We start from the raw sequence: 18,820 nt of genomic DNA, 5'->3' as shown, positions 1-18,820 counted from the left end.
GCGAGGGCGGGACTGCCTGGCACGAGCCACCCACCTACCAGCCACAGCCAATAAAAACTCGGAACTCGCCGGCCCCAACGACCAATCCCGGCCGCCCGAATGATCTTCGCCTCGGGTGTCCAGGGCTTGGGGGCGGGAACTTTGGGAACTAAATTAAGAAGCAGAGGACGGCGGATGAGGAAGAGGGCAGCCGGGTGGGGGCTCCCCCGGGACGGCCGGAGGCAGCGCTCCGGGTAAACAAAGGCTCCTCGGGGGCGGGTAACGGTCAGGTGACCACGCCCCGCAGGTTTCGCAACCCTGCTGCAGGCTGCGGTGGCCCCAGCACCCCGATCCTTATCCGTGCTCAGCGACAGCACCCACGGTCACCCCACCGAAACGCCAGGTCCGAGGCCGTAGCACTCCGGACGCTTCCACCCGAAGTGCATCGCGGATGCGGGGTTCGTCCCTGCCCGGTCCCCACGCCCGAGGCCGCATCGGGCTTCTGGCAGCTAGGGACCTCTCCTCCCTCCCGTCAGTGCCGGGGATCAGTGCCGCGGTCGCGGTCCGCCTGCAGCGGCCACCCTGGTACCTCTCGGCGCTGGCTGGAAGCGGCACGAGCGGCGACCCCAGCGGTCCTTGCTGCGCCGGCGTCTCCTCGAGCCACCACCAGTCTCTGCCACTGCTCACAACAAAGGAAACATGTGACCGTCGGGCCAAAACACTTAGCGTCACCCACCCTTGGCCAATGGTGGGGGAGGCAGCCCCTTCCTAGAGCACCCTGGGAGATGTAGTTCTTACTGTCGGTGGGCTCTCCGGCCACCTGGGTTCCACTAGAGGGCGAAACCCAACCCAGAGCTGCTAATTCCAAACATTTATTTAAAAGGTAGAATCAGGTTAAAGGAATGCATCTTGATCAAGACCGGAGTGGTATGTTGATTGTCTTCAAAGAGCACTTTACATCCCAAAGCCAAAGCACAAGACCAGGACTTTGCCGACTTTAGAGCTCGGAAAAAGGCTTGTTTGTTTTAATTAATACGTTCTAACACACTTGGGAAATCAGAGGGCCTGAGAGGTGGAATGTACTAGAAGCCTGGTCATAAGTGTTGAGGACGCTTTCTTTCTTTGTAAATCTGTCAAGGTCGCTATGAGAGCCTACGTAACCTTTTTTGTCTTACTCCGGCGCAGGAGCTGAACAAAAATTGTAACAAACCTTTATTTTCCGAGGCACATGGAATCTTCAAGATGTTTTGTTTCTAGGAGATTCCTTTTCAAGGATGACCGTCCTCTACTCTTGAAAATGTTTGGGTATTTCTGGCTTCTGGTAAAAGTTACCCTGTACTTCTACCTTCTGCACTTCATTAAGACAACCGTGCCTCCGTTCAAAAGAAGATGTGTTGCCACAAGGTAGAGAGATGAGGAGAGTTGACGGGCAGGCCATTTGATAAGCTTTTTTATGCCTCCTTTCCATGTCCTATTAACCTTAAAAAATGCCTATTGAGTACTTCCTGTAGGAGGGAAACCTTTCTTTGACTTTTCTAAGACTTATGGCTAGGTCCGCAATAAAACTGCTTTCTGGCTTGACCAGTTGGCAAGCTTTGAGATTTATAGCTTTGACCAGCTATCAGCTTTGAGAATCCTTATCTTTGGTTCTCTCTTGTCAAGCAAGGAGATTTATTTTCATATTCTCTCCTTCCTTCCCTCCCCCTTCTCCTCTCCTCTCTTTTTCCTTCCCCTCCCTTCTCTATCCCTCTCTTCTCCCCAAATTGATTTAAACAACTTAACTTGAAGATACTTAACTTGAAGGTAAACTATCTAGAATTCTTTTTGTCTATCGTCGTCGTCGTCGTCGTCATCATCATCATCAATTCTTTGTATGTGTGTGTCTGTATTGGCTATCTGAGTGCAGATGCCAGTAAAGGTCAGAGTTATTGGATCCCCCTGGAGCTGCAGTTGGGAGCTAGCTATCTGATGTAGGTGCTGGGAGTTGAACTCCAGATAGAACAACAAGAGGTCTTAGCCATTAAGTCATTTCTTCAGCTCTATTTAAATTTTTAAAATTTAAATATGTTTTGCCTGAGTCTGTGTACCATGTGCCTCCATGGAGTGCCCATGGAGGCCAGAAGAGGGCACCAGATTCCCCAGAACTGGAGTTAGTTACAGAGAGTGTGAGCCACCACGTAGGGATGCTGGGATTCTAGACTTCATCCTCTTGTAAAGCAGCCAGTGTTTTTAACATTGGGACCATCACTCCAGGTCCTTTATTTAGGTTTCAAAACAGGGTCTTGATGTTTCTGAGACTGACCTCCAATTCAGTATTGATAGATTTTTTTTGAGGGGGGGAGATTTGGGAGAGATGCTGAGCTCATTCATTTTTCAGGCAAGTACTTTTTTTTTTTAAATTTTATTAGATATTTTGTTTATTTACATGTCATATGATATCTCCTTTCCAGTTTCCCCTCCAAAAAAACAAAAAACAAGAACAATTCCCTGTTCCCTTCCCCCTCTCCCTGCTCGCCATCCCACCTTCTCCTGCTTATTGGCCCTGGCATTCCCCTACACTGGGGCATAGAACCTTCACAGGGCCAAGGTCCTCTCCTCCCACTGATGACCGACTTGACCATCTTCTGCTATACATACGCTGTTGGAGCCATGAGTCCCACCATGTGTACTCTTTGGTTGGTGGTTTAGTCCTTAGGAGCTCTGAGGGTACCAGTTAGTTCATATTGTTGTTTGTCCTAAGGGGCTGCAAACCCTTCAGCTCCTTAGGCCCTTTCTCTAGCTCCTTCATTGGGGACCCTGTGCTCAGTCCAACGAATGGCTGTGAGCCTCTACTTCTGTATTAGTCAGGTACTGTCAGAGCCTCTCAGGAGACAGCTATATCAGGCTGGATTGTCCTACCTTCAGTTTGGCAGTTCCTCCGGAAATTGGATATAGTTCTACCAGAGGACCCAGCTATACCACTCCTGGGCATATACCAAGAAGATGCTCCAACATGTAATAAGGACACATGCTCCACCATGTTCATAGCAGCCTTATTTATAATAGCCAGAAACTGGAAGTATTTTATTAATGCTGCAGCAAGCAGTACAGTAGGACCCAAAGTTAGAAGCTTAGTTTCACTCAAAGTAAGAAGCAAGGTATCTACTCTTAAAGATTTCTGAGGGAAGAAGCATCTTATGTTGTAAGGAAGCTGGCTTAGTTGATATGTGGTCTATGCTACATGAACAAGGCAGAAGAATAGGGCTTATGTGACTTGGACTATATAAGGTCATTAGATCACTCTTTCTATGGATAGGGAGGTATGGTGTGATGGTTTGTGTATGCTTGGCCTTGGGAGGTGTGGCCTTGTTAGAGTAGGTGTGTCACTGTGGGTATGGGCTTAAGACCCTCACCGTGGAAGTCAGTATTCTGCTAGCAGCCTTCAGATGAAGATGTAGAACTCTCAGCTCCTCCTGCACCATGCTTTCCTGGATGCTGCCATGTTCCCACTGTGATGATACTGGACTGAGCCTCTGAACCTGTAAGCCAGCCCCAATTAAATGGTGTCCTTTATAAGACTTGCATTGGTCATGGTGTCTGTTCACAGCAGTAAAAACCTAACTAAGACATATGGCTTGGTTAATATGTGACCCATGAAGTATGCTAGCAGTCAAATAACCTTTAACTTGTAGATGACAGTGGGACTGGATATGCTTAGAAGCCTTGATTCCAGCTTGGAGTCTGGTACTTAGAAGGTATGGGCTCTAACAGCAATATAGCTGAGGACAACATTGAACTTCTTTCTGATCTTTCTCCTTTCTGAAGGTAGTATTTTGAGTACTAGGGTTATGAGTATATGCTACCATGTCTAGCCTGTGCACTGCTACAGATGAAACCAGGGTTGCGTGCATATTAGTGGAATGTACATTGGCAAATTGCTTTGTGCTGTTTGAGCTTACTAAGAAGCTGGCCTTGGAAGTGGTGTTCCTTCCCTCCCAACTCAGACCCAAGCATGTTTGTCTAAAGTGTCCTCCTTTATTTGGGGTGAAGTTCCCAGAGAGGGAAGAAAACAGTAAAACAGCCCAAAAGTAAAACATTAAAGTCACTGTGTCTTTGAAAACAGCTAGCAAGTGAGTCACCTCCAAGAGAGGTTAGAGTGGGAAAAGGAACTTGGAAGTTCAGCTGTAGGAAGCTCATTCAACGGAGAGAAAGCTCAAGCTGCAACTCCAGCTGACTGGCTCAATTTCCCCAGTTGGTTTCTTCCAGATCTGTGAGTTCCCATTTTGATGATACTATCTCTATCTGCTTTAATTCATTCATTCATTTTTTTTTTTTTTTTTTTTTTTTTTTTTTTTGGTTTTTTTTGAGACAGGGTTTCTCTGTATAGCCCTGACTGTCCTGGAACTCAGTCTGTAGATCAGGCTGGCCTCGAACTCAGAAATCTGCCTGCCTCTGCCTCCCAAGTGCTTGGATTAAAGGCCTGTGCCACCACCACCAGAATTCATTCTTATTTTAAAAAAAGGTTTATTTGTTTATGTTTTATGTATATAGGTGTTTTGTCCACATGTATGTCTGCTCATGAGAAGAGAGTATCAGACCCCATGGGACTACAATTACAGTTGTGAGCTGCCATACTTTTGTTTTTGTTTTTTTGTTTTTTTAAGACAGGGTTTCTCTGTGTAGCCTTGGCTGTCCTGGAACTCATCCTGTAGACCAGGCTGGCCTCGAACTCAGAAATCCGCCTCAGAAATCCTACCTCTGCCTCCCAAGTGCTGGGACTAAAGGCGTGCACTGCTGCCACCACCACTTGGCTGTGAACTGCCATACTTTAATTGAGAACTTGCTTATAGTTTTATTGGGTTGATTCATGATTATCATGGCAGGGAACATGCTGGCAGGCAAACAAGGCATAGTGCTGGAAAAGTAGCTAAGAGCTTATATCTGATTTGCATGTTTCAGGCAAAGAGAGGGTGTGTGTAGAGGCTGAATAACTGCCTGGCTGTCCCTGGCATGGCTTTTGAAACCTCAAAGCCCTTACCTTCCTCCAACAAGAGCACACCTCCTAATCCTTTCCAAACAGTTCCACTAACTGTTGGAATCACTAACTGGGAACCAAGCATTCAAATGTATGCATCTCTAGGAGCCATTCTCATTCAAACTACCACAGAGTCTGTCTAGAGTTCACGTTACTGGTCTCAGTTTTTTGCTCCGGTGACCTGTAAAGGCATGTATGGACCTCAGCTTGATCTGTTATGCCTGGCACTCTTCTCCTTGAAGATGCCAACAGGCATCTTGTCCACTGTGGTCCTTTGATTGCTTAGTAGACAGGCATTCCACGAATCCTACAGCGTTCATGAAGGAGAGGGGCTAAATCTACCCAAGAGTGACCTTCCTTTCTGTTCTGGAAAAGTCTCTCCCACTTTCTTCAGAAGTTATGCTGATGAAAGCTTGAGAAATAACCTCCAGACCAAAGCTCTCATTTTGTCATCTCGGCGGATGCTGTGCTCATCCGAGGCTCTGTTCAGGCATCCCCTTCAAGCAGCACCACCTCTCTGAGGTTTCCTTAGAAACCTCCGAAAGGTTCCACAGTGATAGCCTAGAGTTCACCCTACACTGTGTTGCTTTCGTTACTCCATTACACAAGCTCAGCACTTTGGCAGTTTTATCCTCCAACTCAGTGTTTAAAGTCATGCGTTATAGTCAGAGACTTGGTTCAAAAGCTAGCTTTGCATTCTAGCATTCTCATACTTGAGTACGCTAACCTTTCTCAGCCTGTTTTCTCATCTTCAAAATGAGGATAAGTCTGAGAATGGCAATTCCCACTTGTCATCTCAGTTCTGAGGACCTTGAGACAGGAAGATCTGGAGTTTGAGGCCAGCCTAGATAACATAGCACAACCCTAACCAAACCAAAAATATATTTAAAATATAAAAATATAAAAAACATTTAAAGTATAAAAAAATAAAAGTACCTACTTTGTGTAATTATGAAGATTAAATGGGAAAAAAAGCAAATGTGCAGTATGTAGAATATAGTATTTAACAACGACCAAGAATGGTCACTATTCTTTCTCTCACCAATTTTCTATGTATATGTTTATATGCTCAAGGTTTTGGATGTGTACCACATTAGTGCTGGTGCCCATGGAGGCCACGGAGAAGGCATTGGATCCCCTGGTTCTAAGGCAAGTGCTTGAACCAACCCTTGTCCTCTGCAAGGACACTACATGATAGTAATTACCAAGCCATCTTTCCAGCTTCTCTTATATAGTTTCTTCCTTCTCTGCTTTGTTCTGTACTTTAAGAACAGGAGTTGTAGTGAAGGAAATAAAGGAAGAGTAAAAGAAGATATACTATCTCTTATATTGACTTGGAAAAGCAAGTTTTAAGGAAGAAACTCAGAAGTTAAAGCTAAAAGAAATCACAGAAATAAGCATATGTTAACTACAGGTGCAAATCAAGGTAAATGTAAGCATTGTATGGCTAGAGGACAAAGGTTTTATGAAACTTGCCTCTCTGGATCCTATTCTATTTGTTTGGTTTTGACATTGAGTTGGGGTTGTTCTCTATAACAGGCTGACTTTAAATTCACTATAACACCAGGCTGGCATTAAATTTGTGGCAATTCTCCTGTCTCAGCTTCTCAAGTCCTAGAGTTATAGACATGAGCCACCTTGACTGGCTTTAAAAATATTTTTCACTTGTCTTACTGTTTCTTTTTTTGTCAGGCTGATCTTAAAACTCATAGCAATCCTTCTCCCTTAGTCTCCCACATGCTGGTTTTGTAGACATGTCTCCTTTTTCATGTACCCAGGCTTCAGAAGATCCTCTGTAGACTTGTTATTGTATGTTATACATTCTTTCTTGTACAAAGGATATTATGGAGAAGAGGGTTTACTCTTTCTGATGGGGAAATATAATTTATCATAAAACTACACTGTATTTAGAAATATTGAGAAAAATCATAAATAGCTGGAAGAAAGGTAATTGGATAAACTACTAATCATGGAAATAGGCTTTACAATATCCCTTCTGAAAACTATAAATTAAAATGTTTTGGGAAACTACAATGAAACAATAAATGACTGATCTGTAGATATTGTTGTACTAAAGCCAATTTAATAAAAACCAAACCAAACGAACAAACACAAACTAGCCCTCTGAACACCTAATGGGAGTGAGTCCTGTCCTCTAAAGGTGTATGAAAGAGTGTCTCCGCCCCTATAATATCTTCACACAAAGGTGACATGACTGTTTAAACCATGGTTGACTCTGAGCTGTAGAACATAGGTCAAAGGGTCAGAAATTGAAGAGACCTGTTTCTTCTAGTAATAATTTGACATAAAAGACCTATTATATGCATGTATAAAGTATTAAAATACTAGTTTTATTTATTCATTACTCATAGTGCTAAGTGCTGGAGGATCAAATTTGGGGTAACGTAAATGCTAGTCAGGTATTCTGCCCCTGGGCTTACACCTCAAGCCCCTGAATGTTTCTTTTAAATGTACGTTAAAAGCCATGTCTATTTGCTTGCAGTTCTAGATCACTCTGTAATTGGCCTAGAAAAGGCTGAGGTCTCCCAGGTCACCGGCACACAGGCACAGAGCCTGGCCCCGCGGTGACAGCATTGCAAGCACATGCCTGGCATAGTTTGGAAAGCCTGTCTTGTTCTATTACTAGTGCATGGACATTTTGCTCCAGTGGCAAATCTCTAAATTTAGATGCGTTTTAGGGTGAACTGTGAGTGACCTTCGTCATGAAGCTTAGTGAAGCACCTTGCTTTTCCTTCTTGAGCCTGGATAGAAGAGCTGGTACTTGGAAAGCAAGGCTTGTGGAGATTTCTGTATCCATGGGGAGCGAATTAGTGAGTGTCTGAGCTTCTCCTTTACCTCTCTCAGTAGACATTTACCTTGCACTTGTTTATTTGTGGAGATCAATTCTCACTTGGTCAGGAAGAACCTCTTTTCCTGCTGCTGTGCCAGCTGGCCCATGCTTCTGGATGACGCCTAATCCTGCCTCCCATCTTGCTATAGAAGGGCAGGAGTTACAGATGCTTGCCTCTGCATCTGGCTTCTGACATTCGTTTGGAGACTTAAGTGTGGGTCATTAGACTTATGCTAGTAAGACTTTTATCTATGGAGCCATCTCTCCAGCCCCCTAGATGTAACTCATAAAATAAAAACCCAGGATAAAGTTCTTTTTTTTTCCAGCAACCTTATGGAGCTATATGAAATTAACATAACTTAGCTTTAATATAATGCCTTCGTGCTTAAGTGTTTTTTTTTAACCAACTTTCCAACTAAAAGTGGCAAACGCTTATAATTCTAGTACTTGGGAAACTGAGGCAGAATGATCTCAATTTCAAGGTCAATCTTTGTTATATAACATGGCCCTATGGTTCTGACAGCAGAATTATCTGACCATACTGGAAATTTGTTCAAACTCTCCCTCTCTATTCAATCTCAACCTCTCCCCCAGCCCCCCTCTGTCTGTCTGTCTGTCTGCCTCTCTCTTTCTCTCTGAGACAAGGTGTCTTTATGTACTCTGGTTGTTCTGGAACTCTCTATGTAGACCAGACTGATCTCGAACTCACAGAGATATGCCTGCTTCTGCCTCCTGAGTGGTGGGATTGAAGGTGGGAGCCCTCATATTCTCTTTTCTATCTTTAAACATACATTTTTTATTTCATCTGTATGGATGTTTTGCCTGCATGTACATCTGTGCACTACATGCATGCAGTGGCCCCAGAGGCCAAAAGAGGGCAGTGCATCCTTTAGAAATATAAAGATAGCTGTAAGCAGCCATGTGGGTGCTGGGAACCGACTTGGGGGTCCTCTGGAAGATCAGCAAGTGCTTTTAACTGTCAAGAAATATTTTTAGCCCCCTGTTCAAACTCTTTAAAGAAAATTACATATTTTAGTTAGTTCACAAAGTAGTAGACTTCCATGTCTTTTTCTCCAATACATTCTTGGTTCTGTTGATTTTCCCTCCCACTTCTACCTTCTCCACTAATTCCATTTAAATCTTTTCATTCCTACTATTTCCTCTACCTCCTTTTGCTTTTTAAAGTCTACTTTAGTTTTTAGTTATATCTACGTGTCTGTGGTTTTGTGTATGTGCAAATGAATGCATGTGCCCACAAAAGCCAGAAGAGGGCGCTGGATCACTGGAGCTGGAGTTTCAGTTGGTTGTGGGCCACCTGATGCGGATGCTCTCAAAGAGCAAGTTCTCTTACCACTCATCTAACTCTGCCCCTATCACTTTCCCGTTCTAACCATGAGTCCCCAGACCACTTGATTACACCCAAATGTATTTACCAGTCCAGTATGCTTCAACAGAGGTTCCTGGATACTCCACGGGTTCTCTCCCAATTCAGAACTGCACCGGGAACATCTGGACAGTCCAACAGAAGGTGATCTATTATCTTTCTCTTCCTACTTTTTTTTTCTCTTTTCCTAGAGCCCTTAGGAACTTTGTGTTCCCTTTCTTCTCCCTTTCTTTCCCTTTCACATTTCCTTTTGGGTCGTGGTGTATGATGTCGCAGACTGGGGATACACAGAGTGCCTGAACTTTCTCTCTTGTTTCATAGGCAGTTATCTGAGCTTAGGTGCAGAATACATGGTGTACTCTGGCTGCCAGCTGCCAGGGGCTATACCCTTAGATGATCTTGCCTCCAGCCAGCACTCATGTAACCTTCCTTTCTGGAGCAGTTGAAAATGGCTGGGCAAATTTCCTAGAGAGGTTTGATTCATGAAAAATATTCTCTTTCCCTTTCCTCAGCTAACGGTGTCCCATGTCCAGGACCCCTAAAGGGTCCGTTGTGTGGGCATTAGCTAAACTTATGCTGATGGCCAAACCTGGGAGTCCTCTCTGTGCCCTGCAGGTCCACAGCCATCTGGTGTAAAAGTTGGGGCACGCATGGAACCTCCTGAGGCACCAGGTGCTGAGTCACCTGGCAGTGAGTGTGCACTTGCAGTCAACAATGCAGGGGATCACGTTGTGCTAATGGTGCCCTCCGACTTTTCCACACCGCAGGGCTTCAGTCACATTCCCAAAGTTCCTCTTCCCAGTTCTTTTATTATTAATTAGATTTGTTCATCTACGACTTCATCCATGTGTAAAACCCATTCTGATCATCTCCACTCACCCATTCTTATCTCCTTCCCAATCCTGTCAGCACGTCTTTCTCTCTGCACATCCCCTTCCCACATTCCTGACTTGTTTTGTAACCCACTGAGTTAACCAGAGTCATCTGTGTGACCCTGCGTTTGTAAGGATCCACTGGAGTCTGGTGGGCTCACCAGTGGTTGCATAACCGAGTAAAATGACTGCCTCCATCCCTTGTAATGTATTAGTATTCAGTAGTTCTTCATAGAGGTGTAAGGCCCAATCTGCTGCTTCTCCATTCAGGTTTGAATCTTGGCACGCCCTCTCGTGCAAACCCAGTGCAGGCCACCACAGCTGCAGTAAGATCATGATTGCAGTGTTTATGTCCTTCCTGGATGACAACATTTCACAGCCCTTCTCTGTATCTTCTTGCTCTCACATTCTTCTGGGATGCTGCCTGAGCCTTCCAGGGTGTGGTGTAAATGTCCTCTTCAAGCACCTTGAGCAGCAGTGAGTCACCATTCACCAAATACATTGTTCACTGCAGAGAAGCTTCTCTAAGGCTTAGAGTGGCATTTGTCTATAGATGTAAACACTTGGAAGGAGGTTTGGTGCCATGTGAGATGAACTAAACAGCAGCTAGTAAATCCCCTCCATCCCGCCGCCACCTTATGAGTTTCCCAGAAATGAGGTTTTGAGTGGGTTTACAGTAGCAGGCATGTGTCCCTTCTGTGAAGCAGGCCCCAGATGCAAGCAGAGAGTGGTAGGCTATCCCAATAATAATCATGCTACTATCATGCTGCTGGGCACATCTTGCCAAGTGCGTTGGTACCTTATCCATGGGGGTCACACATGGGGAAGATGTCATTTCTTTCCCAGAAGCCTGTATAACACGTTCCAGCATTATGATCTAGCCAGAAGGGAGGAAGCCTTAAGCTCACTTCCATCTTGATTTCTCTATACCATACATCTTTATGATGTACAATAGCATCTGAACATCAAATTCTGGTGGGTAACCAAAAGTACCTTTGTTGCTTGGTAGCTTCTGGGGCTTCCATTGCCAACCATAAGGAGACCTGGCACTGGGATTTTTATTCATTAAACCATGGGTTTTAAGCCATGTAGGCTATCTTTGCCCTAACATAGAGAGTTATATACTTTTTACTTATGTGTATGTGTGCATGTTTGTGTGAATGTATGTGCTCGGACTCACAGAGGCCAGAAGTTAGTGGATCCCTTGTAGCTGGAGTTATAGGAAGTGGCGAACCACCTGACGTGCTTACTGGGAATGGGATTTTGGTCCTCTGGAAGAGCAGTGAGGCTTACAAAGTAATAGGTTTCTATGCTGTCTTCTCATACACCCTTGGTTTTGGTTAATTTTCCTCTTCTCCTTATTCCATATAGCCATCCCTGTTAAACCTTCCTGTGGTGGTCCCATCTCCTTTCCTATCACCCATGCTCTGCTGCCCCTTCTCCATTAGGGATCTGATTTCCCTGCTGGCCCCTTTCTAGATTGCAGGCTTTTACACCCATTCTGGTTCAAACACACAGATTTGAAGCTAAGGTGCACAAACAAGAGAACATACAGCATTTGTCTTTCTGGGCTTGGGTTACCTCACTCAGTATAAATCTTTTCAGTTCTATTCGTACTATAATTTCATTTTTCTGTAGCACTGAACAAGATTCCATTATGTAAAATATAGTCTTTTTTCTGTTTTTGTTTGTTTGGGTTTTTTTGTCTTGTTTTGTTTTTGAGACAGGGTCTCACTTATGTAGCCTTGGCTGACCCGGAACTCAGAGATCTGCCTGCCTCTGTATCCCAAGTGCTGGAATTAAAGGGGTATAACATCACACCAACCTTTTTATCCATTTTATTTCAACCAAACTACATTAGTAAGAAAATGTAGTTAAGGTAAGGATTAATACATCAATATGAATTTAAACAATAGAAGGAGTGTTTTTGAGGATTAAGGATGTTTTGGATAGTGTAAGGTTTTGATTAATGAGTTACTGAAACTTCATAAGGAAATGAAACTCAGTTGTCTGGCTTTAACCAGGTGTTTGAGTGTGGCTGTAGATAATTATTCTGTCTGGAAAGGCTAGTCATCATTTGAGTTAAATGTATTCTTGTGTTGCTGATAAATGAATGGGGAAGTAAAATACGGAACAGAGGACTACTGGGGATAGGAAGCCATGGAAAGGCAATTCAACATTGTTCTTGACCTAGTCCTTTGCCTTATTAGGATGTTTTCCTAATATAAAATATATATGCTTTAGGGCAAGGCTCTTTGGACCACCATTAGTCACTCAGCAGATCACTGCTGGCATAGCTCAAGCCCCAGTGAGGACCAAATATTTCTGTTCAACGATCTTGCACTCTGAGTGAGCTTTCATATGACCTCAGGCGACTAAGAAAGTGAGAGGGCTCTTGCTTGGTGGCCAGGCTTCTCACCCTGCGGGTGGCTGCGTTGTGACTGTAATATAATTGTGAGGTAGAAAGATGAAGGATGCCGAGTTTTAGCAAGTGTGTAGCTTTGGGTGAAGTGAGGTGTAGAGACAGATGCAGCTTGGAGAATGCATGTGGATATGCAATATGGATTTCTGAGCAGTGTGGAGATGCAGTTGCTCTCTGTTCTAAGTCACTGATCTGCTCTATCTTGTATGAGACTATAGCTTTCAGGCTGTGCTTCATCCTGGGGTTTTACCAAAGCAGCAGTTGTCTCAGTTTTGACTACAAATTCACAGGCAGAATGCCTCTGTGTTTCATTTGTGCCCATATACACAACCACATATCCAGCAGTAGCCTTTTCCTACCAGTGTCCCAACTATAAAATTAAGGAAATTAGGAACACATGTCACGTGGGTATATTATGTCAGTGCAGAAACAGAGCTTTCACCTCAAAGGAGTACTTAAAGACCACTTTCCAACATAGAAACCACTTCAAGAAGTGTTTTGTGATTACAGCAGAAAAAGAAGTCATATATCAAGACACTTTTCAAAGGGAACACCAGGTATAAGAGTGTGGTGGCTTGAATGAGAATGGCCTGCCTGTGCTCATGTATTTGAACACTAAGCCCTCAGTTGGTGAACTGCTTAAGAATTAGGAGTTGTGGCTTTTTTGAAGTAGGTGTGGCCTTGTTGGAGGAAGTGTGTTCCTAAGGGTGGGCTTTGAGGTTTTAAAAGCTTACACCATGCCCAGTCTCTCTCTGGCTTCTGCCTGTGGATCATGATATAAAGCTCTCAGCTATTGTCTGCTTCTTAACCATGGTAATAATGGACTAATCCTCTGAAAACAGTAATCTAGCACCCCATTAAAGGCTTTCTTTTGTAAGTGTTGGCTTGGTTCGGGGGTGGGGGGGGGCTAGGTATGTCCTGGCCATACAGATAGTACTGAGGTTACTGTTAACCTCACTCATTCCTGGCCTTCTAAGTGGAAAACAGGCTATATCTCTCTTATTTTGAAGAGACAACCCTGCACATTCTATATGACTGGTTTTCCTCGTATGTATCTGTGAGCAAGGACTTTGTGCCCTCCACAGAGCCCAGCAATGAATGGCCATTAAAGAGCCCAATTGTAGCTCACGAAAATTTGAGCTCTGGAGCTGGAGAAATGTCTGGGTGGTTAAGAGCACAGAGGGTCTGGGTTTGCTTCCTAGTGCTCATACGGTAGTTCAGTCATCTGTAACTCAGTTCCAAAAGACCCAGTGCTCTCCGTTCTCTGCTGGTTTATGGGGTATACATACATACTTTCCAGCAAAACATTGATATGCATAAAGTAAAACTAAATAATTATTTTTTTAAACTTTTATTTTATTTTTTTTCTTTTTTTCAAGACAGGGTTTCTCTGTTATAGCCCTGGCTGTCCTGGAACTCACTCTGTAGACCAGGCTGGCCTTGAACTCAGAGATCCACCTGTCTCTGCCTCCCAAGTGCTGGGATTAAAGGCGTGTGCCCCCACCGCCTGGCTAATAATTCTTTTTTAAAAAATATAAGTTAGATCCAGATATACAACATTCCACTCTCCACCATCATGGTAGTGTAATAGTAGTATAGTAGTAATTGTTCTTATTTTATTTTATTATTTGTTTGTTTGTTATTTATTTGTTTATTTGGTCTTTTAAAGACAATGTTTTTCTATTTTGCAGCCCTGGCTGCCCTGGGACTTGCTATATATAGACAGGCTGAATTTACAGAGGCCCACCTGCCTCTACCTACCCCAGTGCTGGGGTTAAAGGCTCATCTTGAGAGTTGTAATTAGTTATTTAGATTGAGCGTCTCTAACAGGTATGGACTTTGGAGGAGGGAATCTCCGTGTTTAGTTTCTCCTGTTTTCCTATTTTAGCCGCCCATTTTGTGTATATAGAGGACAAGCATTGCTTTATGTCCCAAGGTTTTAGGAAAGATCAGATTCCTAGGTTCTGCAAGATGAGGCTGAGTGTTCAGGGCAGTCTTCAGAGAGGGGGCCTTTAAGGAATAAATTATTCGATGTTATTAAACTTATCAACCAACATGATCTGAATATGATTTTTAGGTTTTCTTTTTGTACCTTCTATATCTGATGTTACATTGATGTGTGATGGGAGTGTTACATCTGAACTTTAGGGGTGGTTACTTCTAACTTTATGAAATACTGATTTCTAATATCTAATCTTATTCGTTACTATATTAGTCTGGGTTATCTAGAAAAATAGAACTGATAGAATGAATAAATATGTCATGGGATATATTATACACACACACACATATATATGTATATATACACATATATATGGGATAAATTATTTACATATATATGATTTATTAGATTGACTTATAGGTTATGGCCCAACTATTCCAAGAGTGGCTGTCTCCCAGTGGAAAGCTCACAAATCCAAAGGTCTTTTGGTCCATAAGGCCAGCTGGTCTTCAATATACACTGGAATCCAAGAAGTAAGCTCTAATACCAGTGCAGTGAAGGAGTTAACAATAAGAATGAAGGCAAGCAGGCAAAGAACAAGTACTTATTTCTTCCATGTCCTTTATATAGGCTACTACCAAAAGGTGTGGACCAAATTTAAAGTGAATCTTTCCTCCTCAAAGGTTTGGATTTAGGGTGGGTCTTCCTGCTTCACAAGATTCAATCAAGAAAAATCCCTCACTGGTATACCCAGCTGTTAGGTTTTCCTTAATTCCAGATGTAGTCAAGTTGACCACCAAGATTAACCATCATGACTAATAATTTATTTGTATTATTACTTTTATGGTATTATGCCAGATTCTAGTTGGAAAGTTGTTACAGAATAATTGAGATAACAATAGAGTATTATTTTAAATTCTTTTAAACAAAATTGTTCTGCATGTAACAAACCTTATTAAGGAGAGAGACAGACACATGTAACAGACACGGCAATTCAGTAACAAAGGGGCAACCATGAAGAAACAAAGACACATTTTGGGGGTATCTGCCAATCTGGGTGGGCTGACCCTGGGTAGAGAGCAAAGATGGACATTAGCAGCAGCTGCTGCTGGAGTTACCATTTTCCTAGCTTTCCCCCTCAGCAGAATCGGCTGCTTTTTGCTTCTTGGAGACAGAAAGTTAAATTTAGACTTTGGATTCTTTAGAAAACCTTGGAAGTCTCTATTTGATTGATGCATCCTAAGCTTTACTTTCCTGTTTGCTGTTGGACTCTTTTGAGCAATTTGGAATTCTTTTGAAATGTTAGATATGGCTGCTATTTCATGATTGGCTTTGTCTCCTGGGGTTCTTTTGAAGAATATTGTGTTTTTACTGTTAAATGGAGAAACATGGTGACGATGGTGGTAGAGAAGAGAGAAAGCTCTTGAAGGCATGGGGATTCAGACACAAATTCAAAGTCAGGACTGCAGAGGTGCAGAGACACTGTTCTACCACTCTCATAGTCAGAAGTTTCAAAGAGTTATGAAGTATCCTTCTGAAATAGGAACAGGAGAAGTGAAGGTTCCTTCTTGGGGTCCTTAGTCTTATTAAGAAAAGAATTTAAGAATGGGCTCAAATGGAAACTCAAAGACACTATTTTTATAGTTTAAAAGAAAATTCTAGGGCAGGCATAAAACTTAGCAGCTACCTGGAGAAGGATAGAGGACAGAAGGAAAAAGGCCATGCTATTTAAGCTGGTGTCAAGGTCAGATGCGTGGCAGACCAGCAGCCACAAGTCAGGAAGGAGACTATAGAAAAAGTGAGAAAGTCAAAAATATTGTAGAAACTCAAAAGTGTGAGGGAAAACATGCTTAGAAAAGAGAGAGAAAGAAGAAAGAAGTTATATATTTCTGAAGCAGAGAGCATAGAGGCATGCTGCCTACTGGCTTAGTTTGCTTTTGTAATACAATCTAGGACTACCTGACCAGTGGTGGCACTACCTAGAGTGATCTGTGCCCCTACCCCCATAAACATGCTCACAGGTCAGTTTAATGGAATAAATTCTTCAGTTGGCATTCCCTCTTCCCAGGTAACTGTAACTAGTATCAACCTGACAAAAAACTAACCAGCACAACTTGTCAACTTGACATTACAAACATAAGAATCAAACCATAACCTTTATTTTCTTGATTGTCTCCAAGATCTCATGATAATATTATTATAACATGAAACACAGCTCAACTTTTAAAAGCCCCACAGTTTAAAATAAATGTCAACACTTAGGGCTGGGAAATGGTGGCACATGCCTTTAATCCAAGCATTTGGGAGGCAGAGGCAGACAGATCTCCAGGTTTGAGGCCAGCCTGGTCTACATAGTAAGTTCCAGGATAGCCAGGTGTCTACAGAGAAACCCTGTCTGAAAAAACCAAACCAACCAAACAGACAATAAAAAACAAACTATCAAAACCAATACTTACAAGTCCAAGATCTCTTTAAAACTCCAAAGTTTCTTAACTGGTTGCCTGTAAAATAAAATGTAAGCTGTGGTGGTTTGAATATGCTTGGCTCAGGGAGTAGCACTATTATGTGGAGTGGCCTTGTTGGAGGAAGTGTGTCACTGTAGGGTTGGGTGTTGAGATCCCCCTTCTAGCTGCCTGAAAACAGTCTTCTGATTGCCTTCAGAACAAGATGTAGAACTCTCAGTTCCTCCAGTGCCATGCCTGCCTGGATGCTGGCCATGCTTCCCACCATGATGATAATGGACTAAACTTCAGAACCTGTAAGCCAGCCCCAATTAAATGTGGCCCTTTATAAGAGTTGCCTTGGTCATGGTGTCTCTTCACAGCAATGGAAACTCTGAGACATAGGCTAAATACTTTCTAAGAGTGTCTTAGTCAATGTTCTATTGCTGTGAACAGACACCATGACCACAGCAACTCTTATAAAGGAAAACATTTCATTTGGGCTTCCTCACAGGTTCAGAGGTTTAGTCCTTTATCATCATGGCAGGCACATGGAGAGATAACTGAGACTTTGACATCCAGATTGGCCAGAAGCTGGAAGAGAGAAAGATACTAGGCCTGGCTTGAGTATTTGAAACCACAAAGCCCACCCCTAGCAACACACTTCCTCCAACAAGGCCACACCCACTCCAAAAAAGCCACACCTCCTAATCCCTCTCAAGTGGTACCACTCCTTAAATGCAAAGCATTTAAGCAATGAGCCCATGGAGGCCATTCCTATTCAAATCACTGCAAAGAGGGAAGTAACAAGGCAGAGTTACAATTAAAACAAAACCCAAATCTACCAAAAGCTTAGGGTTACCTCTTGGCACTAAGTGTCAACTCTTGAACATGGAGAAATGGAGCTAGTGCCTACCTACAGCCTTCATTTTAACTAACTAATGTTCATGGTACTGGAAGCTACTCTGCATGCTGCCAGAGGCAAAAGTAAATACCAACCTAGCTACAAAACCTTTGATATACAACAGTGATCTGCCTACAAAATAAACTGGTGCAATAGTGACACAAAGTACGAGTAATTGTGGGTTAAAAATGGGATCCTGAATCCTGCCCAGGGCCTGGGCCTCTGGTCGAGGGGGACATAGAAGTTTGACTGTACACCCCATGCTGCTGCGGGGAGGGGGTTGGGCTGTGAGAAGCCGCAGAACCCTGCTCTGGGGTTGGGGAAGCACAGTCTGAGGTCCCTGTGGACCTGCTGGAATTGGCTTGGCAGGTTCTCAGGCTCTTGAACATCCCAGACACTATGCTACGGAAGAGCTGAGACCAGAGTGTGGGCCCGAAGGGAAGGAGGGCAGGAGGAGAGTGCTCCTCCAGCTGGGTCCCGTGGGGGAAGGGAGTCCTTGGCTTACTTGGGCCTGCTGCTTGGCTGGCGGCCACCGCTGGAGAGTGCACCTCCTGGCAGGAGATACGACATGGCTCTTGAGAGGAAGATTCTGCTTCATTGCTCCAGCACAGCAGGTCCTGATGAGAAGAGACAGTCCATGGTTTTAAGGCATTTATTGTAGAAAGAAAGAGAGAGGGAGAGAGTAGGGAAGTAGAGGCCAGTCAAGGCAGAGGGGGTGGGGGGAGGGGGAATGCGGAGAGTGGGGAAGGGGGAGCAAGGGAGTGAGAGGCAAGAGTAAGAGAGGGAGGAGGGGGCAAACAGCTAGTTTTATAGTGGGCCAGGCCTACCTGGCTGTTGTGAGGTAATTGTAGGGAGGAGCATACCTAGCTGTTGCCAGGTAACTGTGGGGGTGGAGTCCAGACAGAATACCAGGAGCTTGGGGCATTGGTCTACTTGACTGATGGCCACACACCTCTCTGCAGGGGACTGTGGGAGGCTGTAGCTGCGAGCTGCAACAGGAGTCTGGGGCCC

The 18,820-nt window shown here is 43.7% G+C and overlaps 1 protein-coding gene across 7 annotated transcripts in view; it reads right to left on the bottom strand.

The window, feature by feature from the left end:
- The window catches only part of Klhl24 (kelch like family member 24), a 56,081-nt gene extending 37,575 nt beyond the window's left edge, over window positions 1-18,506 (bottom strand). For 2 of the 7 annotated variants that reach the window (XM_031363410.1, XM_031363409.1), the window contains exons 1-2: window positions 18,315-18,506; window positions 16,921-16,965 (exon numbers count right to left, since the gene is read on the bottom strand). The gene's annotated coding sequence lies outside the window, so the exon portion shown is untranslated. Of the gene's footprint in view, window positions 1-38; window positions 149-568; window positions 682-9,277; window positions 9,354-16,920; window positions 16,966-18,314 lie in introns of those variants that run through there. The other 5 variants (XM_031363412.1, XM_031363414.1, XM_031363413.1 and 2 more) reach the window with 3 other exon arrangements.
- Between the last annotated feature and the right edge of the window lie 314 nt (window positions 18,507-18,820).

The sequence above is a fragment of the Mastomys coucha genome, unplaced genomic scaffold (genome assembly GCF_008632895.1).
Source record: "Mastomys coucha isolate ucsf_1 unplaced genomic scaffold, UCSF_Mcou_1 pScaffold12, whole genome shotgun sequence".
Taxonomy (NCBI): Eukaryota; Metazoa; Chordata; class Mammalia; order Rodentia; family Muridae; genus Mastomys; species Mastomys coucha.
Note: the sequence above shows the minus strand (reverse complement) of the source record. Positions and strands in the feature narration are given on the sequence as shown.